Source organism: Oncorhynchus nerka, linkage group LG15 (assembly GCF_034236695.1).
Source record: "Oncorhynchus nerka isolate Pitt River linkage group LG15, Oner_Uvic_2.0, whole genome shotgun sequence".
Taxonomy (NCBI): domain Eukaryota; kingdom Metazoa; phylum Chordata; class Actinopteri; order Salmoniformes; family Salmonidae; genus Oncorhynchus; species Oncorhynchus nerka.
The window spans coordinates 79,143,314-79,166,299 of record NC_088410.1 but is presented as its reverse complement, the minus strand read 5'-3'; the positions used below and the strand labels follow the sequence as shown (position 1 = coordinate 79,166,299).

General features: G+C 42.3%; 1 pseudogene; it reads left to right on the top strand.

Moving 5' to 3' along the window:
• LOC115143352 (cadherin-4-like) overlaps window positions 1–22,986 on the top strand; it is a 362,505-nt pseudogene that overhangs the window by 282,882 nt on the left and 56,637 nt on the right.

Below are 22,986 nucleotides of genomic sequence, written 5' to 3'. Positions count from 1 at the left end.
TAGCACCTTTACAAACTAACTGCTGAAATAAAGAAATAATATTTTTCCACTATTAATCTAGAGTAAAACATTTCATTTTGTGTAGCATTTTAATGAAAGAAATGCTTAATTCTGCAGGAGTTAATATTATATAAGTATATGTGAGAGGTTATAGACCTAGCCTAAATTCAGTGTTAAGATTTCAGTTACCATTCCATTTAACCCATCTGCACAGTACAGTTCCCTTGACGTATCATATTTGAAGTCCCAATCTTGTGACTGTCTAATTTGTAGAGCGCCTCACAATTATTGCACATAACATTTGATTTATTTAGCCTTATTTTTCCAGGTAAATTGACTGAGAACATACACTACATTACCATAAGTATGTGGATCCCCTCCTCGTCGAACATCTCATTCCAAAATCACAGGCATTTAAATGGAGTTGGTCCACCATTCGCTGCTATAACAGCCTCCACTATTCTGGGAAGGCTTTCCACTAGATGTTGAAACATTGCTGTGGGGACTTACTTCTATTCAGCCACAAGTGCATTAATGATGTCAGGCATTGATGTTGGGCAATTAGGCCTGGCTCGAAGTCGGTGTTCCAATTCATCCCAAAGGTGTTCGATGGGGTTGAGATCAGGGCTCTGTGCAGGCCAGTCAAGTTCCTCCACACCGATCTCGACAAACCATTTATGTATGGACCTCTTTGTGCACTGGGGCATTGTCATGCTGAAACAGGAAAGGGCCTTCCCCAAACTGTTGCCACAAAGTTGGAAGCATAGAATTATCTAGAATGTAATTGTATACTTTAGAGTTAAGATTTCCCTTCACTGGAACTAAGGGGCCTAGCTCGAACCAAGAAAAACAGCCCCAGACCATTATTCCGCCTCCGCCAAACTTTACAGTTGATACTATGCATTGTAGGTAGCGTTCTCCTGGCATCCACCAAACACAGATTTGTCCATCGGACTGCCAGATGGTGAAGCGTGAGTCCTATGGCGGCGAGCTTTACATTACTCTAGCCGATGCTTGGCATTGCGCATGGTGATCTTAGGCTTGATAAGATGGTGCGGACAGATAGGGCAGCTGTGCTTCTAGTTCCTAGGCAACTTTGCAGTATTTTGTTGTTTTACATGTTATTTCTTACATTATTAGCCCATAATTCTTTTGTGTTATTACATACACCTGGGAAGAACGTTTGGGATATCAGAGCGACGGTAAACCACCAATTTTACGACCTGGAATACGACTTTCCGGAATCAGATCCTTTGTTCATACCCCCCAGGGCAATTGAACTGATTCCAGAGGCTGATCCAAAACACCGCCGGCGGAGAAGAGTTATTCAGACTGGACTTCTAGTCCGACTCAGGAGGCGAGCACTCCACCCATCGCTTAAGAGTATATTACTTGCTAATGTTCAGTCTCTGGATAATAACGTTGACGAGCTCAGGGTGAGGATTTCCTTCCAGAGAGACATCAGGGATTGTAACATACTCTATTTCACGGAAACATGGCTCTCTCATGGCTCTCTCTTGATATATGTGTATGTTTCATGATTAACTACTCATGTTGTGATTGTGGTAACATACAGGAACTCAAGTCCTTTCGTTCACCCGACCTAGAATATTTCACAATCAATTGCAGACTGTAACACCTCCCAAGAGAATTCTCTTCGATTATAGTTACAGCCGTGTATATTCCCCCTCAAGCCAATACCACGACGGCCCTCAAAGAACTTCACTGGACGTTATGCAAATTGGAAACCACATATCCTGAGGCCACATTTATTGTAACTGGGGATATTAACAAAGCAAATTTGAGGAAAACGCTACCGAAGTTCTATCAACACATTGACTGTAGTACTCGCGCTGCTAAAACACTTAACCACTGCTACTCGAACTTCCGGGATGGCTACAAGGCCCTCCCCCGACCTCCCTTCGGCCAATCTGATCACGACTCTATTTGTCTCCTCCCTTCCTGTAGGTAGAAAACTTAAACAGGAAATACCCGTGCAAAGGACTATTCAACGCTGGTCTGAACAATCGGAATCCATGCTTCAAGATTGTTTTGATCACGCAGACTGGGATATGTTCCGGGTAGCCTCCGAGAATAACATTGACGAATACATTGATACGGAGACTGAGTTTGTCAGGAAGTGTATAGGAGATAATTGAACCCACTGTGACTATTAAAACCTACCCTAACCAGAAACAGTGGATATATGGCAGCATTTGCGCAAAACTGAAAGCAAGAACCATCGCATTAAACCATGGCAAGGTTACTGGGAATATGGCTGAATACATCCAGTGTAGTTATTCCCTCCATAAGGCAATGAAACAGGCAAAAGTGGAGTCGCAATTCAACGGCTCAGACACAAGACGTATGTGGCAAACAATCACAGACTACAAAGGGAAAACCAGGATACCGACGTCAAGCTTCCGGACAAGCTAAACACCTTCTTCGCCCACTTTGAGGACAACACAGTGCCACCAAAGAAACCCGCTACTAACTACGGTTGGCTCTCCTTCTCCATGGCCAACATGAGTAAGACATTTAAGTGTGTTAACCCTCGCAAGGCTGCCGGCCCAGACGGGATCCCTAGCCGGTTCCTCAGAGCATGTGCAGGACAGCTGGCTGGAGTGTTTACGGACATATTCAATCTCTCCCTGTCCAAGTCTGCTGTCACCACATGCTTCAAGAGGGGCACCATTGTTCCTGTACCCAAGAAAGCAAAGGTAACTGAACTAAATTACTATCGCCCGTAGCACTCACTTCTGTCATCATGAAGTGCTGTGAGAGACTAGTCAAGGATCATCACCTCTACCTTACCTGTCACCCTAGACCCGCTTCAATTTGCTTACCGCCCCAATAGATCCACAGACTATGCAATTGCCATTGGACTGCACACTGCCCTATCCCATCTGGACAAGAGGGATACCTATGTAAGAATGCTGTTCATTGACTATAGCTTAATGAACAGCATAGTACCCTCATCATTACCCTCATCATTAAGCTCGAGGCCCTGGGTCTGAACCTTGCCCTGTGCAACTGGGTCCTGGACTTCCTGACTGGCCGCCCTCAGGTGATGAAGGTAGGAAACAACACCTCCACGTCACTGATCCTCAACACTGGGGCCCCACAAGGGTGCATGCCCAGCCCCCTCCTGTACTCCCTGTTCACCCATGACTGCATGGCCATTCACACCTCCATTGCAATCATCAAGTTAGCTGATTACCAACAATGACGAGACAGTCTACAGGGAGGAGGTGAGGACCCTGGGAGTGTGATGGAAAATAACCTCTCATCCAATGTCAACAAAAGAAAGGAGCTGATCGTGGACTTCAAGAAACAGTAGAGGGAACAGCCCCCTATCCACAGAAGTGCAGTGGAGAAGGTAGAAAGCTTCAAGTACCTCAGCATACACATCACTAACAAACTGAAATGGTCCACCCACACAGACAGTGTGGTGAAGAAGACACAACAGTGTCTCTTTAATCTCAGGAGGCTGAAGAAATTCGGCTTGAAAGTCACTGAGCTTTCAGTAAGGCCATTTCTACTGCGAATGTTTGTCTATGTAGATTGCATGGCTGTGTGCTCGATTTTATACATCTTTCAACAATGGGTGTGGCTGAAATAGCCGAATCCACTCGTAGGGGTGTCCACATACTATCGCATATATAGTGTACTCTTTTAAAGCGATGACCAGGGGAAGAGTTACGGGGAGGAAATTGGGGATGATTAGGTGGCCAGATTGGGAATTTAGCCAGGACACCGGAAAGTCAGGACACCCATTTAACGCCCCATCAGAAATATGGCACCTTACTCAGGGCAAAGTCCCCTTCACTGCTCTGGGGCATTGGTATCTCCTTAGACCAGAGGGAAGAATTCCCTCTACATGGCCTTCCAACACCACTTCCAACATCACTTCCAGCAGCAGCTGGTGTACCATCCAGGGATCGACCAAGACCAACCCTGCATTAGCTGCAGAGGCAAGTCAGCAGTGTAGTATGCATAGCTGGCACTGTTATCATCCTCTTTTACCACTTCCCCAAATCTTTCCCAAACATTATTAAGTCGCTCTGGATAAGAGCGTCTGCTAAATGACTTAAATGTAATGTAATGTAATGATTATTGTTCTGGCCCTTCCTTCTCTTTTCAATTCTCAATTTAACAGCTTTTCTCTTAATGAATTAAATTCTGACCAGAGGCGTCATGCCCATTGGGGGCACAGGGCACGTGCCCTATTAGATTTTTTTTTCTTCTCTGTAATACTACTAGCCACATAGCAATTTTATTAAGTTGGCTGTGGCTAGCCCAGATAGGTTCCCAATCTCCCAACTTCATAACTAGCTACCAGCTATCAATCAAGTTAGAGTAGCTAGCTTGTCTAACTTTCTTAGCTGACGTGCCTGCTGGCAAGGTTGGTAGAAATTAGAAAAGCATGCAGAGAAGCATATGTAGGTTCTTCTTAGGGATAGCCCCTTTTTTTCAATTTTTGCCTAAAATGACATACCCAAATCTAACTGCCTGTAGCTCAGGCCCTGAAGCAAGGATATACATATTCTTGGTACCATTTGATAGTAAAGACTTTGAGGTTTGTGTAAATGTGAATTGAATATCGGAGAATATAACACAATAGATCTGGTAGAAGAAAATACAGAGAAAAAAACAACTGTGTGTTTTCTACCACCATCTTTGAAATGCAACAGAAAGGTCCCAAGCCATCACGCTGGTTGTAATTCCGGTGGTGTCCACAAGGTGGCAGCAGTATATGTGCAAAGTTTCAGATGGATAACTTGAAGTATGAGCAAACTACATGACATTTAGTGTGGAAGTCCCCCAGGTACATTTGGGCAAATCGCGAAGGAGACATTTACATTCATATTACATTTTTCTGCAAGAATACCATCAAATCTGTATACTTGGACTTTGATTTAGCTTTTCCACTATTTCCAGTATTAGTAGCCATATTGTAAGTTCAACATTTGCAAAACACCTAGTTTTCATAGCTCTCCATATTCTTATAATCTTTCTCCAAAAGGAAAAGGCTTGCTGTCGCACAAGGTTAGCAGGTTTCCCGATACTCCCGTAAAGCCCAGCTCATTGGCTATCTAGCTAGCTTTGTTTGACCCCGATTGGTGCTTATTTGACAAAGTTACAGTCGACCAAGTGAAGAGCGCCCGCATTATCGGCATGCCATGAAGGCGTCGCTCTTGACCAAATTTGGTGTCATATAGGATCTACTACACCCCTAATGATATAGTGAAGTCTGATTACATTCTATGATCTCTGAGGAATAAATACGAACATGATTTGACTGGTTGAAACAATGTTTAGGGTTAGCTTTGAACAGATTCCCTTCTTTGCAAATTGAACGAGTGGAAATACAAAATCGATCGTGCATGCTATGTGGACCTTTTTAGGATATGAAAAAGGATTTGATCTAACCAAATGACACTTCATGTTGTCTCTGGGACCCTTTGGATGATAAATCAGAGCAAGATTTCAGAATGTAAGTACACATTTGAACTTCAGAGGTGAATTTATCAAACTATTGTGGTGAAAAAAGTGTTTTGTTGTTAGGTGCTCTCCTCAAACAATAGCATGGCATTTTTTCGCAGTAATAGCTACTGTAAAGTGGAAAGTGCAGTTATCTTAACAAGAATTTAAGCTTTCAGACGATATAAGACACTTATATGTACTGGCATTTTTTGTTTCACTAAAATCTGCGATCATGACACATGGCGCTGCATGATTTACAACTCTCTCTTTAACGGGACGCCTATCCCTAATTGAAAAAAGTTCCGCCAGTCAGGAGGATACAGACAGTTCAATAGGTATGTTTAGATATGCAGAAAAATATAGTATTTTATACATAAAATTAAGCATAATAGTTATGGCTCTAGCTTGCAGGAAAAAGCTGTTTCAGGTGTTTGAAAAATGCACAATGTCCGGATAGGGGCATGACCCCGCTATGGACCACCTCCCAGCAATCCTCACATACAGTACCAGTAAAAAGTTTGGACACACTTACTCATTCAAGGGTTTTTCTTTAATTTGACAATTTTCTACATTGTAGAATAATAGTGAATACCTCTAAACTATGAAATAACACATATGGAATCATGTAGTAACCAAAAAAGTGTTAAACAACCACACATGCGTAGATCATCCGTTCACCTACTCTTCGTCTCACAAAGACACGGCGTTTGGAACCAAAAATCTCAAATTTGGACTCTTTGGAACAAAGGACAGATTTCCACTGGTCTAATGTCCATTGCTTGAGTTTCTTGGCCCAAGCACGTCTCTTTTTCTTATTTTTTGTCCTTTAGCATTGGTTTCTTTGTAGCAATTTGACCATGAAGGCCTGATTCACGCAGTCTCCACTGAATAGTTGATGTTGAGATGTGTCTGTTACTTAAACTCTGTGAAGCATTTATTTGGGCTGCAATCTGAGGTGCAGTTAACTCTAATGAACTTATCCCCTGCAGCACAGGTAACTTTGGGTCTTCCTCTCCTGTGGCAGTCCTCATGAGAGCCAGTTTCATCATAGCGCTTGATGGTTTTTGCGACTGCACTTAAAGAAGTGACGTGTCTTTGGCTATGCTGGATTAAGTGATATGACATGTTATTCTATAAATTGATTAAGCTAATCAGGTAAATGTCATTTACAAGAAAGTCAGGGCACCCCGAAATAATGTTTATAGAGCTGTTATCTTCCGAATAAACTCTTAACGACCTGGTAATCTTTTAAATCAGTAGCAGTCAATATTTAATCGTCACTTTATTCAGTCTCATCTGAAAGTTGTAAATTCTTGGTTATCTTCACGAACCGTGGCTAACAAGTTGAATCAGCAATGCAAAATTTGGTTTAATTATTTATTTACTAAATACCTAAATAATCACACAGAATTACATCTACACAGAATTGATCATACATTGATTAGAAATTATGTCATAATGGAAAATGTCCCTAGTAAACGGCTGGTTACACAAAGAAAGGGGGTCGGGTTTTGAATGAAAGAGCGGGAAGACTGAGGAACAAAAAGATTTTGTGTGTCTATCGGGCCGTAGGCAGCTATGCTATCGTAAATTCAGTATCTTATGCATTCTAAATAACCGCCCATTTGAGAAAGGAAAATGCAATAAATATTTACTCTGAGCTGCGCTTCAGTAGATCGGTCGTAGATAGACGGCTGGGTTGTCCAGCATGGATCTCTTGTCCTCTGAAGAATGTCTAGTGGTGAACTGGAGGGTGGTAGAATGGATACTCTGTCCGTCCTCTCCTAGCCCACGTTTACAGCTGCTGTTGCTAAAGCAGAGGTATCACTTCTTTAGTGAATAAGAGTTCAAAGTTCATACCAAGTTGCCATACTTTTAAGCTCGTGCTATATTCTGGCTGATATAGTCGAAATTCATCCTTTCGGAGTGTCGATCGTCACATTGAACACATTGATGCTAATTCCGTATTTATTATCTGAGCCCTTTTAACGTAGGACCGTCATCCTCACGTCCTTGGAACAGAAAGGTGAATTTTCATCAACGGGTTTATATAGTGGTGAAAGAATGGCATGTTTCATAGTTTACAACCAAAGTCTGTTCACTTGGGCAGAGCCTCTAAGTGAGCAGAGTTTCTCTATGACAAACTGTTCTCTCATTTAAGAAGCTAAAACTACATTTAATCTTTTCACAAATAGTTTCATATTTAAACATTTAAATTGCACAACAATTCCATGTGCATCTGAATGTGTCTACTTTCCAAGATACAGTTTGTCATCCTGTCATTAGTAGTAATGTCTCAGACAACAACTGATCTGAGATCATATTCATTAAGTACCAACGCATATTTTTAACTGGTTGGATTACCGAAATATGGTTCCGTTTCCCACCTTTCGATGTTACCAGACTCTCTATGTTACAAAGGCTTTACAAGAGTCAACTCTATGAAGTAGAGAGGGAAAAGGGGAAGGTATTTATGGGGGTCTTAACCCCCCCAACAGGCCAACGCCATGACAGAAGCTTTCAAAGTCCTTGAAATTTTCAGCTTTGACTCACCTTCATGTCTTAAAGTAATGATGGACTGTCATTACTCTTTGCTTATTTGAGCTGTTCTTGCATAATATTGACTTTTTGATATTTTACAAAATAGGGCTAATTGCCGATTTCTGTGGCTGGTAACTTTAATTAACTTATCCTGTGCAGTCTTCCTTTCCTGTGGTGGTCCTCATGTGAGCCAGTTTCATCATAGCGCTTGGTGGTTTTTGCAACTGCACTTGAAGAAACTTTAAAAGTTGATTGACCTTGTCTTAAAGTAATGATGGTCTGTTGTTTCTCTTTGCTTATTTGAGCTGTTCTTGCCATAATATGTACTTGGTCTTTTACCAAATAGGACTATCTTCTGTATACCACACCTACCTTGTCACAACACAACTGATTGGCTCAAACGCATTAAGAAGGAAAGAAATCCCACAAATGAACCTTTAACAAGGCACACCTTTTAACTTAAATGCATTCCAGGTGACTTCTACTCATGAAGCTGGTTGAGAGAATGCCAAGAGTGTGCAAAGCTGTCATCAAGGCAAAGGGTGGCACTTTGAAGAATTTCAAATAAAAAATATATTTTGCTACATGATTCCATATGTGTTATTTCATAGTTTTGATGTCTTCACTATTATTCTACAATGTAGAAAATAGTATAAATTACAACAACAAAAACTGAGTAGGTGTGTCCAAACTTTTGACTGCATGACTCAAATGACTCTGACATTGTCCTTTTTAACTCAGTGGATTGAAGTTAACTTTTTCCACCGAAGTTCCCTAAAGCATTTGGTGATTGGCGTGCATTTGGCGTGTCTAGGCTACATTCATGCACTAAAGCTGGTGTTTCAAACCCATTCCACGGAGGGCCGAGTGTCTGCATGTTTTTGGTTTTCCCTTTCAATTAAAACCTAGACAACCAGGTGAGGGAAGTTCCTTACTAATTATTGGCCTTAATTCATCAATCAAGTACAAGGATAGAGCGAAAAACCCGCAGACACTCGGACATCCGTGAAATTAGTTTGACACTTGCCCTAAAGCTTTTTTGTACCTATTGCCTAATGCCAGATAAAAAAATAATGAAAATAAAACCTCAATGTAGCCTATAGATATGAATTGCACAAGAATGATACATTTATAGATTTTTTTATGCATTGTTTTCTCTTTATTCAGCCAGCCTGCCATCCACCTGCCCTTCATCCACACAATATTTCATGACCCTCCCTGCCGATATAACTGCTGGGACTGTGGGTTATGAGTCAACCCGCACATCACTATTTCCCTCTACCACTTCTGAGCCATGCTTTGAGTCTCATACAACATGTCATCGTGTTTCTATCTCCCTCTGCCAGATCCGCTCGGACCAGGACCTGGAGAAAGGGATACGCTACAGCATCACTGGAGCAGGGGCGGACCAGCCTCCCATTGACGTGTACAACATTGACCCTGTGCACGGCAAGATGTTTGTCACCAGACCCCTGGACAGAGAGGAGAGGGCCTCCTACCATGTGAGTTACAGTGCGTGTTACGGTCGCTCCACACATCTGTTGTGTGTCTGTCTATCTGTTTGTCTGGGTGTCTATCTGTCCGTCCATCTGTCTGTGCAGGATGGCTGTCGTAATTCTGTCACACTGACACAGTGAGACTGAGTGAAGCCTCAGATTCTGAGTACAGCCTTTTGTATGCTTTAGCAACACTGTCTTGTTTATGCCAGACTGTCCTTTCTGAGTTATGATAAAAGTGTGAAATGAAAGAAAGAAAGATTGCCTTGACAAAGCACAGATTTCTGCAGCCATTTAAGCTGTCAATTAGGCTTGAATGAGGTTTTTCAGCAGAGAGAGAGACGGTTTGGAGAGGAGTGTGTCTTTAACTGCTAATGAACAGGCAATGTTCTGGGTGTTGCTTTGGTGTTGTGTTTAGGAATCACATGACAGCAGGGGCAACCCTTTCTTTGTCTACAGCTGGCTGTTAACCCCCATCAGACTGGAACATGTTCCCCATGAACTCTGTAGCTGCACGCTGCCTCCTCTCCTTAGACAGCCTTACATTTAGCATACATCTGCCTCTTACTGTACACACTTCAGACATGCTCACAACATTATATATTTCCTTAGATTAGATTAAATATTTATTTCAAATATCACAGATATTTGCTTTACATAAATGCACTGCAAAAGAATGGGAGACATAGCATAGGCCAGACAGACATAACAAACCAGGGGTTGAAACCAGGAAACAGAAACGAAAACTGGAAAATAACTACATTTTTAGAGGAACAGAATCAGAACCTCGAACAAAAGGGATCTACAGCATACTGTTTCAGAACAGAACCATTATTTTTAGTTTGGAAATAATGTTATTTTACGTTCCTGACATTTTATTCCAGTCTCAGAATAAACGTGCCTATGCAAAGCCCACACTTTGTCATTTAGAAACTTATTCCAATGTCTGCCTACCTGCCAGCTAAAAATCTTTGCCTGTGTGTGTGTATGAAACACGACCCTCCCCATATATATACACACATATATATATATATATATATACAGTACCAGTCAAAAGTTTGGACACACCTGCTCATTCCTGGGCTTTACTGAATTTTTACTATTTTCTTCATTGCAACATAATAGTGAAGACATCAAAACTATGAAATGACACATATGGAATCATGTAGTAACCAAAAAAGTGTTAAACAAATCAAAAAATATTTTATATTTGAAATTCTTCAAAGTACCACCCTTTGCCTTGATGACAGCTTTGCACACTCTTGGCGTTCTCTCAACCAGCTTCATGAGTAGAAGTCACCTGGAATGCATTTCAATTAAAAGGTGTGCCTTGTTAAAAGTTAATTTGTGAAATTTCTTTCCTTCTTAATGCGTTTGAGCCAATCAGTTGTGTTGTTACAAGGTAGGTGTGGTATACAGAAGATAGCCCTATTTGGTAAAAGACCAAGTCCATATTATGGCAAGAACAGCTCAAATAAGCAAAGAGAAACAACAGTCCATCATTACTTTAAGACATCAAGGTCACTCAACTTTTAAAGTTTCTTCAAGTGCAGTCGCAAAAACCACCAAGCGCTATGATGAAACTGGCTCTCGTGAGGACCACCACAGGAAAGGAAGACTGCACAGGATAAGTTCATTAGAGTTACCAGCCACAGAAATCGGCAATTAACTGCACCTTTTTTAAATTTAATTTAATTTGACCTTTATTTAACTAGAAAAGTCAGTTAAGAACAAATTCTTATTTACAATGACGGCCTACCATCGCAGCCCAAATAAATGCTTCACAGAGTTCATGTAACAGACACATCTCAACATCAACTGTTCAGAGGAGATTGTGTGAATCAGTGGTTTCTCGCTGCAATGACCAATGACCAAAAACACACCTCCAGGCTATGTAAGGGTTATTTAACCAAGAAGGAGAGTGATGGAGTTGTGCATCAGATGACCTGGCCTCCACAATCACCCAACCTCAACCCAATTGAGATGGTTTGGGATGAGTTGGGATGAGTAAAGGAAGTGCTCAACATATGTATGAACTCTTTTCAAGACTGTTGGAAAAGCGTTCCTGGTGACGACTGTACCTTATTAAGCAGGTTGAGAGAATGCCAAGATTGTGCATAGCTGTCATCAAGGCAAAAGGTGGCTACTATGAAGATTCTAAAATATAAAACATATTTTGATTTGTTTAACACTTTTTGGGTTACTACATGATTCCATCTGTGTTATGTCATAGTTGTGATGTCTTCACTATTATTCTACAGGCCTGAGTGTCTGATTGATTTGTATTACATAAAACACACAATTCTCCATACAAGAGATTTGCAGCGAACTCCAAGTCCATGGACCACCCTGCTCTTGGCAGTCCTCTCTCTTTGGCCTGACTCATCCATCTGGCAGTTCCTGCTGGTCCATTTATTTCCAGATGAGGTCCTGCTTGTCAGTCCTCCTACAGTATCAGTCTCTTTTCCAAAGCCTGCCGTCTGGTGGAGGTGGGAGTGAAGGTGTAACCTGGTCAGGCCAGCCCAGTGGTGTCAGGTCTCTTTGCGAGCTGGTGGATGTCAGTACACATGCTCCTACACCTCTTGGCACGGGAGGGATCAATAAGTCAGTCAGGTCATTGGGTGCTTGTTAAGGCCTAGTGAACTGGACTGGCAACTGTAAACAAGCCTGAGCCTGAGTGGAGCCTTATGTTGGAGCTTGGTGTTAGAGCCTGAAAGGAGCTTGGTGTTAGTGCCTGACAGGGGCTCATTATTAAAGCCTGAGAGGAGCCTTGTATTATAGCCTGAGGGGAGCTTGGTATTACAGCCTGAGGGGAGTTTGGTATTAGAGCCTGAGAGGAGCCTTTTGTTTGAGCCTGAGAGGAGCCTTTTGTTTGAGCCTGAGAGGAGCCTTGTGTTAGAGCCTCAGAGGAGCCAGGTGTTAGTCACCCAACCGGTAATACAGATATAGCACTAGACTTTCAATTTATGAGTTACCTGTGAAGACCCTTCTCTGCTCTTGGCTTTTACTGCTCATGGTTGGCGTAGATAACTTTATATGTGACCCACCACTTTGATTCTGTGATATTTGGCAAAATTTTGTTAAAGTAGAGACTCAGAGATAGAAAATGGTATATCATAAACTGCAGTTGAGAAACAATGGGAAGTTCTTATGGCTGCCATCCCGTTAAACGGGATAATTTTCATCAACAACCGCTTAATTGCATGAATTGCAAATAATATTACTAAAAATATTTATATCCATGAAATCACAAGTGCAATATAGCAAAACACAGCTTAGCCTTTTGTTAATCCACTTGTCGTGTCAGATTTTGAGAATATGCTTTACAGCAAAAGCAATCCAAGCGTTTGTGTAAGTTTATAGATCGCTCGACAAAACATTATGAACACCTAGCATCAAGTAGCTTGGTCACGAAAATCAGAAAAGCAATCAAATGAATCGTTTACCTTTGATCTTCGGATGTTTTCATTCACGAGACTCCCAGTTACACAATAAATGTTCCTTTTGTTCCATTAAGATTATTTTTATATCCAAAATACCTCCATTTGTTTGGCGCGTTATGTTCAGAAATCCACAGGAAAGAGCGGTCACGACAACGCAGACAAATTCCAAATAGTATCCGTAATGTCCACAGAAACATGTCAAACGTTTTGTATAATCAATCCTCAGGTTGTTTTTAACATATACAATCGATAATATATCAACCCGCAACTCTCTTTTTCAGCAGGAGAGGGAAAGGCAATGGCTGCCCAAACTCTGTTGCGCATTCAAAACGTTACTGGCTCCCGGCCATACAATGGTGCAATGTTATCTTTCTTGCTCATTTTTCAAAATAAAAGCCTGAAACTATGTCTGAAGACTGTTGACACCTTGAGAAAGCGATAGGAAAAGGAATCTGGTTGATATCCCTTTAAATGGAGCAAAGGCAGGCTATGGAATATGGAGTTTTCAAAAAAAGAAGCCACTTCCTGGTTTGATTTTCCTCAGGGTTTTTGCCTGCAATATCAGTTCTGTTATACTCACAGACTATATTTTGACAGTTTTTGGAAACTTAAGAGTGTTTTCTATTCAATACTAATAATAATATGCATATATTAGCAACTGAGACTGAGGAGCAGGCTGTTTAATTTGGGCAACTTATTCATCCAAGCTACTCAATACTGTCCCCCAGCCATAAGAAGTTAATTCTGCTTTGAAAGTTGATACATTTGTAACCCCACTTTTGAGAAAATGTCTCATGAATGTTTTTGGTACACCTACTGGAGAGCTCTTCTTTGTCTACACCCATTCAGCATCGTTCACACATTCTTAAGCCTTAGCCCCACCCAATCTCTTTAAGGATTCACATGTGAGGCCTTGTGCTAAACAGAGTGAGTAAGGTAGTGTAGTAAACTACCAAAGCTTTCAATACTAAAAGTGGTGAAAGTAGTAGTAAAATACATTTGATCTAGTTCTTGGCCCATATCCTAATCTGACTTTGGTGTAGGTCATGTTGTTCTTCACATTACACACAATATATTAAATCAAATCAAAGTTTATTTGTCACATGCACAAGATGTAGAAGGTGTAAATGGTACAGTGAAATGGTTACTTGCATAGTGGAGTCTTTTGTTTAGTCTTTTGTCTAAACAGTGAACCATAATCCCAACCCATACAGTACTACCATGTACCATGCATGAATCTGCAGGTAGCTAAAGCTAACCAACTAGGTTCAATGTTAGCTAGCTAGCTATAGGCTATAGTTAGTAATGTAAATTGATTTCTGAGATAATGGATAAGAGCGTCTGCTAAATGACTTAAATGTAAATGTAAATTACTACAAAGATTATACACGTAACATTAGCTGGTGAGCCAGCCAGCTAACGTCTGCTAGCTAGCTAACATTACACTTTAATTTGTAATGAAAATGACTTTACGACAAACGTATAATATAATATTAGAAAAGTATAATATCTGAAAATGTAGCTACACTTTTGCCCATATACATGGATGAACGCTTCTCCCCCTCTGTCATGGATGCCATGGTTGCCCTTAGTTTGAAGATGTAATCCGGAGACAGGTGTTTTATACAACAGCCTTCTGTGTTCTCTTTTCAACTCCCTCCTCATTTGCAATCATACTCCTCTTCCACCGGGCATTCTACTGATTTCAAACTTGGTCAACTTCTTCTGTGACAACAGTATCGTTGATCGCCGTTTCTTTCCCATCCCTTTCATCAGAAGACTCTACAATGTCAGGTTCAATTAAACTGTTTTTACCTAAGGATTTCCTCATTGTCTGATTCATTTTCAGTCAGAGAGAGTCAACATGGCATGATCATCCACCAGAAAGTAGTCCATGACAACTATTCCCTTAGAATCTTTGTCGATATGCATGTTAAATTCAGGGCAGCAATATTGAGAGCAGTAGCAACAATTTTGCAGTTCTTCATAATATCTTTTTAAAAAGCCGTGGTAGCAGGGATTATCTACACATACTGAGCAGCTTGTGTTATAGACAGAAGCATGCTACATGGCAGATCAATCTGAACTTATCTGTCGGCATGTCCAGCCCATCCATTATCTCAGTCAATCATGGCTAACGGGAAGGTTCCTGCCTTTTTCTGTGGCTAAACCAACCAGGTTCATAATTTAACAATTTTATTCGTATTTATAGATGGCATGCACGTTTGTTATTAAGGCACTTGAAAGTTCACAAGTTCCAAAGGCAAATGTTTGTATAAGTTTAAATGTTTAAATGTCTTTTGTGTTAACCCTCTCTGGGATAGGCGGGACAGTCGCGTCCCACTTGACAATTGCCAGGGAAAATGCAGAGCGCCAAATTCAAATAAAATACTATAAAAATCAAACTTTCATTAAATCACACATGTAAGATACCAAATTAAAGCTACACTCGTTGTGAATCCAGCCAACATGTCATATTTCAAAGAGGCTTTTTGGCGAAAGCATAAGATGCTATTATCTGATGATAGCACAACAGTAAACAAAGAGAGAGTAGCATATTTCAACCCTGCAGGCACCACACAAAACACAGAAATAAAATATAAATCCTGCCTTACCTTTGATGAGCTTCTTTTGTTGGCACTCCAATATGTCCCATAAACATCACAAATGGTCCTTTTGTTTCGATTAATTCCGTCGATATATATCCAAAATGTCAATTTATTTGGCGCGTTTGATCCAGAAAAAAACAGCTTCCAATTCACGCAACGTTACTAACAAATATCTCAAAAGTTACCTGTAAACATTGCCAAAACATTTCAAACTACTTTTGTAATACAACTTTAGGTATTTTTAAACGTTAATAATCAATCAAATTGTAGACGGGACAATCTGTGTTCAATACAGGAAGACAACAAACTCACGCTACTTTTCTAGTCATGCGCCTTCTCAAAAAGTACACTTCAAATTACACAAATTCAAGATGGCCGTACTTCTTCATTACACAAAGGAATAACCTCAACCAATTTCCAAAGACTGGTGACATCCAGTGGAAGTGGTAGTAACTGCAAACAAGTGCCTTAGAAATATAGTTTCCCAATGAAACCTCATTGAATCGACAGTGACCTCAAAAAAAATCTGAATGGTTAGTCCTCGGTGGTTTTGCCTGCTACATAAGTTCTGTTATACTCACAGACATGATTCAACCCGTTTTAGAAACTTAGATAGAAACAGAGTGTTTTCTATCCAAATCTACTAATAATATGCATATCTTATATTCTTGGCATAAGTAGCAGGAAGTTGAAATTGGGCACGCTATTTATCAAAAAGTGGAAATGCTACCCACTATCCCAAAGAGGATTTAAGTAGTGATGTTCGACATACGCCTAGCTTTCTGGAATGGGTCACATATGTTCTTTGATACGAAAGACATGACTGGTGTTTTTGACAGGCTTCCGTCAGAGGAAGCGGAACTCTGAGGTTAGCGTGTGGGTGTAGTTTTGTTTTTCTCCACATACAGCTGTAGGGAGAGAGCAGCTGGGAGCCAGCCAAGAGAATTGTGTGTGCGCGCATGTGTGTGCATTTGTGTGTTTTGATGAAGATGTTGACGGGTGTGCCTGGGGGGAATTGGACAGACCCCATCAGTGGTTGCTGTGGCGGCGCTGGTGGTTGGCGATGCGTTTCTCAGGCCCGCCCTCCAGCATGCTAATGACGGCCCAAAATCACACATTAGCAGTCCACACACACTGCTTACATACTCCTCACACACTCCTCCAGGCTCTCAGATCAAATGTCCATTGGCTCCGTCATCCCCCATCCCCTTACACCACACACCATGCAGAGTCCACAGCTGAGGAAACAGATTGGGCTTGTTTGTCTGTTGGTGTTTCTCTCTTTGTTTGTTTGTTGTGCTCTGGCCTAGTGAAACTCATCGTCTGGGGGAATATTAAGTGGCTGAAACAACAGCGTTTGGACGTGTTTACACGGTGTTTGTGTGTGTGTGTGCCTGTGTTTGTGTGTGTGTGTGTATTTATGTGCTCACGTGTGTGTGAGAGCAGAAGTCAGTCAATGTGAAATCCGTCAGTGTGTGTGTTTCCACACCATGCGGAACAGACACAAAGCAAGATGAATCATTTTTTGAAGAAGGCAGGTGTCGATGCTGTAGCTTGAGGCTCCTCTTTACCATTCAGCCCTCTTGGGCATTCTAAAGAACATTGCCTCTTTCTGTGAATAGTAAAGATATTATGTTTGTCAATGTTGTACTTGCTGTAATAAAAGGGTCCACTGCCCACATGACTGTGAAGGTGTATGAGAAAGACAACCTCCAACACAAGTCTCTCCATCTCGATCTGGATTTTCATGACTTTATTTTTTAAAGAGCTATTTGGAGAGACAATGATGGTGTTCTTTGCCTTTCAAATATAATGGTGTCTAGAGCTGTGAGACATCATTAGTCAACATATTCAGACACAGGGTTGTCACTCCTTCCTCTCACATGTTGACTAGACCGGGCACGTGCGTGTGGCCTCGTGCGGCATCGCTCGCAGGTTGATTTTGTCCACCCACACCAGATGAGATCAGGACACGCATGTTGAAATATCAAAACGAAGTCTGAACCAACTTTATTTATTTGGGGACAGGTCGAAATGCATGAAACAATCACGGCCATTTAGCTAGCTTGCTGTTGCTAGCTAATTTGTCCTGGGATATAAACATTGGGTTGTTATTTTACCTGAAATGTACAAGGACCTCTACTCCAACAATTCATTCCCATAGAACAGGGTAAATTTAGTTCGTTTCTAGTAATTTCTCCTCCTTCAGTCTCCTTCTTCTGACTTTATATGACGGTTGGCAACCAACTTTAAGGTGCATTACCACCACCAACGGCCGTCGTGGGTGGAATAAGGTGAGGACCAAGGTGCAGCGTGGTAAGAGTTCATGATTTTTAATATAATCAAAACTTAACACTAAACAAAATAACAACTAGGAATAACGAACAAATGAAAGCGTCCTGTCTAATGATGAACCCCAAAACAGAAAATAAACACCCACGAAACACAGGTGGAAAAAGGCTACCTAAGTATGATTCTCCATCAGAGACAACTAACGACTCTGATTGAGAACCATACCAGGCCAAACTCAAAAACCAACATAGAAAAACAAACATAGACTACCCACCCCAACTCACGCCCTGACCATACTAAAACAAAGACAAAACAAAGGAACTAAGGTCAGAACGTGACAGTACCCCCCCTCACAGGTGCGGACTCCGGCCGCAAAACCTGAAACTATAGGGGAGGGTCTGGGTGGGCGTCTGTCCGCGGTGCCGGCTCTGGCGCAGGATGTGGACCCCATTTCACCATAGTTTTTCTCCGCCTCTTTATCCGCCTCCTTGGCCTCTTAAAAACGGCGACCCTCGCCGCCGACCTCGGACTGGGGACCTTAGCCCCGGGTCCCGAATGGACGGGAGATTCCGGCAGCACCGGACGTACGGGAGACTCCGGCAGCTCCGGAGTGAAGGGCGATTCTGGCGGCGCCGGCGTGACGGACGGCTCTGCCAGCTCCTGGCTGACTGACGGCTCTGGCAGCTCCTGGCTGACTGACGGCTCTGGCAGCTCCTGGCTGACTGACTGCTCTGGCAGCTCCTGGCTGACTGACGGCTCTGGCAGCTCCTGGCTGACTGACGGCTCTGGCAGCTCCTTGCTGACCGATGGCTCTGGCAGCTCCTGGCTGACCGGCGGCTCTGGCAGCTCCTGATTGGCGGGTGACTCTGGCAGCTCAGGACAGACGGGCGACTCTGGCAGCTCAGGACAGACGGGCAACTCTGGCAGCTCAGGACAGACGGGAGACTCTGGCAGCTCAGGACAGACTGGAGACTCTGGCAGCTCAGGACAGACGGGAGACTCTGGCAGCTCAGGACAGACAGGAGACTCTGGCAGCTCAGGACAGACGGGAGACTCTGACAGCGCTGGGCAGGAGGAAGACTCTGACAGCACTGGACAGGCGGGAGCACCTATAGGAAGGAGACGGAGAGACAGTCTGGTGCGGGGGGCTGCCACCGAAGGTCTGGTGCGTGGAGTCGGCACCGGAGAGACCAGACCGTGGAGGCGCACTGGAGGTCTCGAGCACCAAGCCTGCCCAACCCTACCTGGCTGAATGCTGCCCGTAGCCAGGCCAGTGCGGCGAGGTGGAATAGCCCGCACTGGGCTGTGCTGGTGCATAGGGCTGGTGCAATGTACACTGGCCCGAGAAGACTCACTGGAGACCAGATGCGCTGAGCCGGCTTCATGGCACCTGCTCGATGCCCACTCTAGCCCGGCCGATACGAGGCGTTGCAATGTACCGCACCGAGCTATGCACACGCACCGGGACACCGTGCGACTCACGGCATAACACAGTGCCTGCCCGGTCCCTCTCACTCCATGGTAAGCACGGGGAGTTGGCTCAGGTCTCCTACCTGACTTAGCCACACTCCCCGTGTGCCTCCCCCAATACATTTTTGGGGCTGCCTCTCGGGCTTCCACCCACGCTGCCTCCTCATACCGCTGCCTCCAGCTCAGCCTTGGGCGGCGATATTCTCCAGCCTGTGCCTAGGGTCCCTTGCCGTCCAGAATCTCCTCCCATGTCCAGGAGTCCTGCGATCGCTGCTGCTGCCTGTTACCACACTGCTTGGTCCTTTGGTGGTGGGTGTTTCTGTAACGGCCATCAAGTCAGTGGAAGAAGGTGAGGACCAAGGTGCAGCGTGATAAGTGTTCATGATTTTTAATATAATGAAAGCTGAACACTAACCAAAATAACAACTAGGAAGAATGAACAAACGAAACAGTCCTGTCTAGTGATGAACCACAAAACAGAAAATAAACACCCACGAAACACAGGTGGAAAAAGGCTACCTAAGTATGATTCTCAATCAGAGACAACTAACGACACCTGCCTCTGATTGAGAACCATACCAAACATAGAATACCCACCCCAACTCACACCCTGACCATACTAAAACAACGACAAAACAAAGGAACTAAGGTCAGAACGTGACACATAGAGTCTAAAGAAGTTCTTTCAGGGCCGTCGAGGTGTCTGCTTGGGGGAGGGGATATTCACGGCTGTGATTATAATCGAAGAGAAATCTCTTGGTAGATAATGCGGTCGGCATTCGATTCTAAGGAATCCTAGGTCAGGTGAACAAAAGGACTCTTGTTCCTGAATATTGTTATGATCACACCACAACTCGTTAATCATAAGGCATATACCCCTGCCCTTCTTACCAGAGAGATGTTTGTTTCTGTCGGCGCGATGCGTGAAAGAAACCGGGTGGCTGTACAGACTCTGATAACGTATCCCGAGTGAGCCATGTTTCCGTGAAACAGAGAATGTTACAATCTCTGATGTCTCTCTGGAAGACAGCCCTTGCTCGAATTTCCTCTACCTTGTTGTCAAGAGACTGGACATTGGCGAGTAGTATACTCGGGAGCGGTGAGCGATGTGCCCATCTACGGAGCCTGACCAGAAAACCGCTCCGTCTGCCCCTTCTGCGGCGCCGTTGTTTTGGGTCGCCTACTGGGATCCAATCCATTGTCCTGGGTGGTGGTCCAAACAGAGGATCCGCTTCGGGAAAGTAGTATTCCTGGTCGTAATGTTGGTAAGTTGACGTTGCTCTTATATCCAATAGTTCTTCCCGACAGTATGTAATTAGACTTAAGATTTCCTGGGGTAACAGTGTAAGAAATAATACATTAAAAAAACAAAATACTGCATAGTTTCCTAAAAAAAGGGAAGCGAGGCAACCATCTCTGTCGGCGTGTGAGCTGAGCATGTTTTTGGTTTCCCATTGGTTCTGGGAACGAAGCCATAAGTTTCCTAACTGTAAAAAACAAAACGTTCTGAGGACGTACGTGAAAATTTAGCCTCTGAGGTTCTGAGAATGTTTTACTATGGTTCCCTGAAAGGTTCCCTGGGAGTTTTCTTTTGCGTTTTGACAATTTAAATTCTAGGTTATTTGAGAACATGTTTCAATAGGACTTTTAATAACACTGCTATCTTAGGCTAATTGTTTTATACTCCAAGCACAGATAGGACAAACATGAATTAATTTGCTTCGGCATTAATCATGCAAACACATTTATCTTTCATTGTGGCATGGCGTCAGTGAGATTCAAAACTCTGCTCTGCTGTCTTCTATCCATGGAATTAGTCCACTGTGCCACCATGATGGAACTAGCATGCCATGTTGTTGTTTTTTATTCATACAAAGCAGTTTATTTTTGGCTATTCAATCAGACTCTATTTGAAAGGAAACAAGCACACATTAAGATCAGGTGTGGCCAATTAGTGGGCATGGCCAACACACCTGGATACACTTAACAAGACAGAGGATAGAGAGAGTTTTTTTAATGCTCAGAATGGAATGTATATGTTTACAGGATCGGTGTCCCCACCGCGGGACGGTTGAGCTAACGTGCGTTAATGTGATTAGCATGAGGTTGTAAGTAACAAGAGAATTTCCCAGGACAAAAACATATCTGATATGGGCAGAAAGCTTAAATTATTGTTAATCTAACTGCACTGTCCAAATTACAGTAAATATTACAGTGAAAGAATACCATGCTATTGTTTGAGGAGACTGCACAGTTATGAACTTGAAAATGTAATAATAAACCAATTAGACACATTTGTGCAGACTTGATATGACATTTTGAACTGAAATGCAATTGTTCATTGCATCAGTGCAAAACTTTGCACATACACATCTTCCATCTAGTGGTCAAAATATAAATGGCGCCTAAAGTGGAATAATACATTGTGCCATTTTTCTTGCATTTCAAATATGATGAAAAAATAAAATAATAATAAAAATGCATGTTTTTTCTATGTATTATCTTTTTCCAGATATAATGTGTTATATTTTCCAACATTAATTTCACATTTGCACAAACTTCAAAGTGTTTCCTTTCAAATGGTATCAAGAATATGCATATCCTTGCTTCAGGTCCTGAGCTACAGGCAGTTAGATTTGGGTATGTAATTTTAGGCGAAAACTGAAAAAAAGGGTGTGATCCTTCTTTGAACATTAGTAATGATTTCTTGTGGTTTTTTAGAAAGTGTTCTGAATGTTCTGAGAGCAGGACTTTAAAAAGGACTATGAAGAAACCTGCAAAAAACGTTATGCTGAAGTACTGAAATTCCCCCTGAAGAATCATTCCCAAAATGTTGTCGGTAGGTTGTATGCAAAATAACCATAGGACAACCAGTCTCTCACCAAGCTCTAAGAAACATATGGTTTTAAGAACATTATACGTTAGCTGGGCTGTGTTTGAACACAACATGTTAGAATCTCTTTTTCTTATTGACAATTATCAACACAGGCACTCCAACGGGCTCTCTCTGTCGTGCCAAATAAAAGACTGGAATTATTGCTTCAATTGTGGAGCTTCCAATAAACATACCTCTCACAACCAACAGTCAGAATCAAGGTTGTTTTGAAACTAAGCTGTGCATGGCCGGATTTCAATGGTCGGCGTTAGTGGATTTTCCTGGACACTCTAGTATGCAATTACATTAGACACACTTGTGGAAGAGATCTGAAATGACAGGATGAATTGCAGTCAAAGGATTAATTGCTGTTATGTTTGTCAATATGTCTCTTTTGATGGTTCATGTCAATCAGTACTGCATTAATTAGCCTCAAAGTTACCATTGCAGTTACAGGATGAAGTCCAGCCTGTGTATACAAAGTGTCCTGTTATGTTTATGTCAATGTCTCTTTTGATGGTTCATGTCAATCAGTACTGCATTAATTAGCCTCAAAGTTACCATTGCAGTTACAGGATGAAGTCCAGCCTGTGTATACAAAGTGTCCTGTTATGTTTATGTCAATGTCTCTTTTGATGGTTCATGTCAATCAGTACTGCATTAATTAGCCTCAAAGTTACCATTGCAGTTACAGGATGAAGTCCAGCCTGTGTATACAAAGTGTCCTGTTATGTTTATGTCAATGTCTCTTTTGATGGTTCATGTCGATCAGT